Source organism: Pinus tabuliformis, chromosome 1_1, assembly GCF_031772625.1.
Source record: "Pinus tabuliformis cultivar Carrire ecotype Pingquan chromosome 1_1, CPIR1, whole genome shotgun sequence".
Taxonomy (NCBI): domain Eukaryota; kingdom Viridiplantae; phylum Streptophyta; class Pinopsida; order Pinales; family Pinaceae; genus Pinus; species Pinus tabuliformis.
Window position 1 is genome coordinate 542,853,610 of NC_142297.1, and position 6,000 is coordinate 542,859,609.

The following is a 6,000-nucleotide window of genomic DNA, read 5'->3' on the forward strand; positions in this document are numbered from 1 at the left end:
TAATTTCAAGTATAGTCGATCACACTCTTCCATTGGAGAGTGAAACTTGTGTCACTCAGGTTGATGATCCATTAGTTGATCAAGTGGTCGATTCAATTTCACATTCGGTCAATCACACTCTCCCTTTCGAGAGTGAATTTCACACCGCTCAGGTTCTTCTTGTTACATCAGATTCTTCTATGCCAGAGGGCATTTTACCTGTTTCTACAGAACCCCCTCCAAGTACTGAGGTCTTTTCCTTTGATTGGAATATACTGACAAAACCTCGTCTTCCTTCCTCCATCCCTTTCCAAATCATTGTCAAGCCTGGTGGTAGGGACATACATCGTACTCAGGTAGATGAAGGTGCTTCTGTTAGTATTTTATCCTCAATTGTTTGGAAAGATTTGGGTTCCCCTCAGCTTGCGCCAATCACGCAGAATCTGAAAGCTTTTAACAGAACCATTAGTGAACCTTTAGGGATCCTTACTAAGTTTTCTATTACCTTGGAAGGTAAAACTGTCTGTATTGATCTTATGGTAGTTCGAGGTCCCTTGGATTTCAATTTACTCCTTGGGCGAGACTATGTTTATGCAATGAAAGCTGTCGTATCGACACTCTTTCGCATGATGTCTTTCCCTCACAATGGCAGTATTGTGACTGTAGACTAGCTTTCGTTCCCTAGTCTTGTTTCAACTACCAATAATATGACACCCCTAAATGTTCCTGATTCTAAAGTGGTATCTACCCTTCCACGGGTTAATTATGTGGAAACTGGTCCCATGTTTTCAGTTACCGATGAAAGTGAGCCTCCCACTGTTTGCTCTTCCTTTGATTTAGATCCGGTAATTGACATGGAAAACTCTATGGGATTACATGAACACGATGTTCTTATCCCTTTTGAGTCCTTTGACATGTGTTCCTTCCAAAGAAGTATTCTTCCTTCTGATGAAGACCTCTTGGAAGCCATGATCAAGGTGTGTCCATTGACATGTTTTTCTTCCAGTTGGAAGCCATGATCAAGGATTCAGAGGATAGTTCTTATTACTGTGTCAACCTCGTTAAAAAATGAATCAGGTATGAGGACAGTTCTTTTCCTGTGTCAACCTCGTTAAAAAATGAATCAGTTGTTCGAGGAAAGTTCCTTTTACTGTGTCAACCTCGTTAAAAAATGAATCAGTTGGTGTGAGGAAAGTTCCTTTTACTGTGTCAACCTCGTTAAAAAATGAATCAGTGTGTGCGAGGATAGTTTTTTCCTGTATCAACCTCGTTAAAAAATGAAACAGGCTGTCGCGAGGATAGTTTGTTCCCGTCTCGTTAAAAAATGAAACAAATCCTCCTCTAATTGAGTCGAGAGTTTGACAAGATCTCATAAATGTTAAGTTGTATATTTAGGTTAGTTATTTTAGTTTTTGCATGATTTTCTTACAGTTGTAGGTTGAGTCTTTCAAATGATCTCGTAACTCAACCTTCATTTCATCCAACTGGTTGAATGAAATGAAGCTAGGGGGGCATGCACTCTAACAGTTACGCTTAGGGGGCATCAAGCACAGTTTTCTCTCTTTTTCAAGCTTGTGTAAAAATGAAACTACTTTGAAGCATAGTTTTTCTCTGTTTCAAGCTTTTGTAAAAATGAAACCTATCTCGAGTCAATTTCAGTTATTTTCAAGACTCGTTAAACTCATGAAAATCTAGAGATTATTTTGCTATTTTTCTTTCTTGTAAAACAAATGAAAACGTCGAGTTCTTTCCGTCTTTTCTTGCTAGTAAATTAAATTGAAAGTCGGACATATGAGTACATTTTTATCATTTTTTCGAACTCATTAAAACTTACGAAAAAATGAAAACCATGAGTACATTTTTATCATTTTTTTGAACTCGTTAAAACTTACGAAAAAGTGAAACCTTGGAGTCATCTTTAAGCCCTTTTCTGACTCCTAAAACATGAAAAGATTGTCGAGCGTTTCTTTTACACTCGTTAAAACAAAATTAAAAGACGGTGCACTTACAGCTCTTTTCCGACCGTAAAAACATGAAAAGATTGCCGGATTTTTGTCATTTCAAATTCGATATTGGAAATAAAACGACGTGTCCTTGATCGCTTTCTACTTTTCAGATCAGAGACACTAATCATGAAAGTACTCCTTGGTCGTAAAGATCAAGCGGTTCTCTCAAGTATTATTTTATACTTTTTCGGGCTTGGGAGACACAAATCTATGAAAAAGGTCAACCCTGGAGTCTTCTTAAGTTTTTCAGACTCTCTAAAATTGAAAAACGTCGAGTTTCTCCTATACTGGACTCGTTAAAATTTCACAGTAAAGGACCTGTTCGATTACAAATAGGAACGGACCACTCCTTCTTAGGGTTCGAATCTAAACTAAGTTGGACTCATCTGAAGGTTGAGCTTATAATCAAGCATATGTTATCCTCCTCAAGCTTGTAAAAAATAAAGAGGTACTTGCCAGAAATGGTGGGGGAAAAGAGAGAAAAATGAGCCCATTTGTTACACTTTGTCTCGAAAAAACCTTATCACCACTCTTGAACATGACACTTTTCATTCACATGGGTTGGGAAATCCTTTGCCTAACAGTTGATCAAACCACATTGAAAGTCTTCAGCCGGTTTCTGGGTATTAACTTTGGGTCAATTGTCACCAAGCCATCTGTTGTGTCGTTATGTGTTCAAGAGGTCACTGCAAATAAACCATTCATCTACAAAATATCTGTCATCCATCTTGACCATCCCTGAGTCAGTCCTTACAGCTACATTTTGTCAACCTGATCTATGATTTCGTGTTGTGGGCTTGCCTGCAACGGGTCGCTTTCTATCGACATCAGCACATTATCTAGAAAAATGACCTAGAAATCGTAAGTACCTTGAAATCTGCATGCATCAATGGCAGGTTTCTCACCTTTGACGACAGTTTACATCATTGACTTTCGATCAAAGGATTCTGTGACATGTTCGACATCAACACATTCATTCACATCTCATGGATTGTATTGGGTACTTTGAGAACCATTGACATCACTGGTGGTCTCTCTCACACTTGTTAACAGTTTACATCATCGACTGGTAATCAAGTGGTTTCTACCATGTTCGACATCAACTCATTTATTCGCATGGATAGAATCGTACTATTTCGAGAAGTAGAGATGAAGACCCTGGATCTAGTTTCCACCATCCAGGCTGCGAGGAGTTTTGTATTCATTATACAGTACACTAATCATAAACAGATGGCTGCTTCCATACTGTGTCTACATGAGTCTATGATTATGATGTACTGCGAAAGCATTCCTATATCAGAGCAGTAGTTAGTTTGTTAGTTAAAGTTTTCAATCTGAGTATGGGAATGCCTACCTCAGTGATGATATGATCTTATATATGTATTTTGTGTTGAATATTTGCAGGTTCCGACTGGGATCTCCACAAGATAATCCTTGAAATGATAAAGTGCTTCACCCTTCCTAGATGATATGAAACCCTAATCTACTACAGGCTTCGCACTTTAGGGGGCAATCTGTTACACTAAAATTTGTCACCATGACTATTTGCAGTTAGTATGGCTCCATCAACTGTCATACTATCCTCCTTGGCAAGTCTTATACCTCTGCTCCTCATGTCAAACTCCAAGAAAGAGAGAAAGTCCTTAAAAAGTCAATTAACTCTGGTTACGCAGTTTCTCTTAACCTTACCTGCGTGTACGCACCTCAAGTTCACATTATCTGCGTACTTGTACGCTCTATCTGTAAAGGGGTGGGTGCGTACTCCTGTAAAGGTCAAAAGGCACAAGTTTTACTTCAAAAAAGTTACTTGTGGTCAAATCTAGAGCATTCTAGAAGATGGTTTGACGTGTATTGAGCGCCTCCAGATGGTTCATGCATCCCTATGAAAGAGGAACTTATCCCATCAAGAGGGGAGCTATCCCATTGAAAGAGGGGCTTATCCCATTCATGGGGGACCTGATTAACTTCCTCCAAAGCACTATAAATACAGGCATTGGGCCAGAGGGAGGAGAGGTTGAAAGCTGAACATTCCTAAGGGTAGATGTTGCTGAAATTAGGACTCCCTTATAGAGCTTGAGAGGAGATATTCCTATCCTTTCTTAGCTTCATTTGGAAGTGGGTGAGCTGATCAAAGTAAAGGAGAACTCTTGCTGGACCCTGGGAGGGACCTGCACAACACCAAGGCACTGGTTGTAATGGTTTCTTTTGTTTCCAATTAATATAATTAAGTTCATTCTTCTCAACAAGTTGTTCTTTATAATTTGTTTCATATACTCCTTGGTCTTTATGATGAATATGTTTTATTATATGAGTTATTCAGGTGCTATGTAATCGTTTGCTTGTTAGTGAATTCAGGTTTCAAAGAGAAGGAGGAGCTCATCTGGATCGGAGAGGCTTGGCTGCTACAAACAGCGTTGGACTAAAGGTATGCTTTAAACACCCGGTTGCTTGTATTTTAAATGCATATTTAGGGAAGGATAGTGCTTGATTGTTTTGTTTGTCACTAGAAAGCCTTAGCCTCTAGGGAGGTTGGTTTTGTCCGCAAAATTGACTCTTTCCGCATGACAATATCATAAAGTCAAAATGTTGACTTCTATTGTAAATGTACTATCTCTCTCTCCCTCTCTCTTTCTCTGTTGAACATTGAAGAACATAAAGGAAGAATTGATCAAGGGTTTCCCCACATTGGGGTTTGTCCCTGGCTAGCACCACATCTTGTGTCCTCTTGTCTTGGCTTGTCTTCTGCGATTTATATTTATGTTCTATCTGCAGTTTACTTTATGTTGATGTGATTACTAATCTGGAAAAGAAATTGAAATAAATTTCATGGCAGCAGAGGCCTTTCCATGATAACAACTACTTGCTCCCCCTAAGCCAAGGCATGCCCTAATACCAAAAGAACCCTAGTGTATCATTATTGGCTCGAAGATGATAATACACAGTGTACGACAATGGAAGCACCTAATTTCATGGTAGGGGGATGGAAATAATGAAGACTCAAAATATGTGGAATGAACTCAGTAGTAGAATAATCAATAATAAAAGAGGGCAATCCATTCTACATTGGTGCTACAAAAATGTGGGATCCTATACAGGCAAAGAAGCATACTACTTAACACAGCATGTCTCACAAGACAATCTCAATACTTTCTATAAGGAGCATTAGTCCTCAATCCTATGGATGAAAATATCCACTTTCATTTGGATCCTATCAAAGAAGAGAATTCTCACTTGGGAAAACTTGATCAAAATAGTCTTTGAGGGACCCTCATGGTGCTACATATGCAAAAATTAGCAAGAGTCCATATATCACCTGCTTGACCCCTGTGAAGTAGAAAATGCCTTGTGGGACATCATTTCCATGGGATTTAGAAGAATTAACAGTGTCAAGGGAAACGTTGCTCAAACCCTCAAGACTTAGGAAAAATCTCCATTCTAGAGCCATATTTTGAACAAGATTTGGGAATTGATATCAGGCCTATTGGTTTAGGAGATATGGAAGAACACAATCAATGCATATTTAATGACAAGCACAAAAATATGGAGAGCATTTGGTTTCCCTTCCATAAGCATGCAAAGGAGACATTATTCCTATCTGGATAGGAAGCAAAGGACTTCCAGGCCCCTCTAGAGGGAAAATAAATCCTATCTTGATGGAAATTCAAACAACCCTCCTTCTCAGCTAGATACATACGCCCCAGACCATCAGAGGTAAGTCCCTCTGTGTGGACACCTCCTCCAACACTCCATTTCAAATTGAGCTCCAATGGAGCTTCATGAGGTAACCCAAGGGAGGCTGGAATAGGAGGTTCCATAAGAAACTAAAAGGGGGAGAGCATTTGTATGTATAGAGTCTACATTGGGCATGAAAGTAACAATGTCATTGAGCTAGAAGCTTTAGTACAAGGTCTTCTCATCACTAGAAATAGAAGCCTTCACCCTCTCATTGTTAAATGCGACTCTCAGCTAATCATTCAAGTAGCTAAGAACTGCACTCGGGATCTCCTCCCTCAAA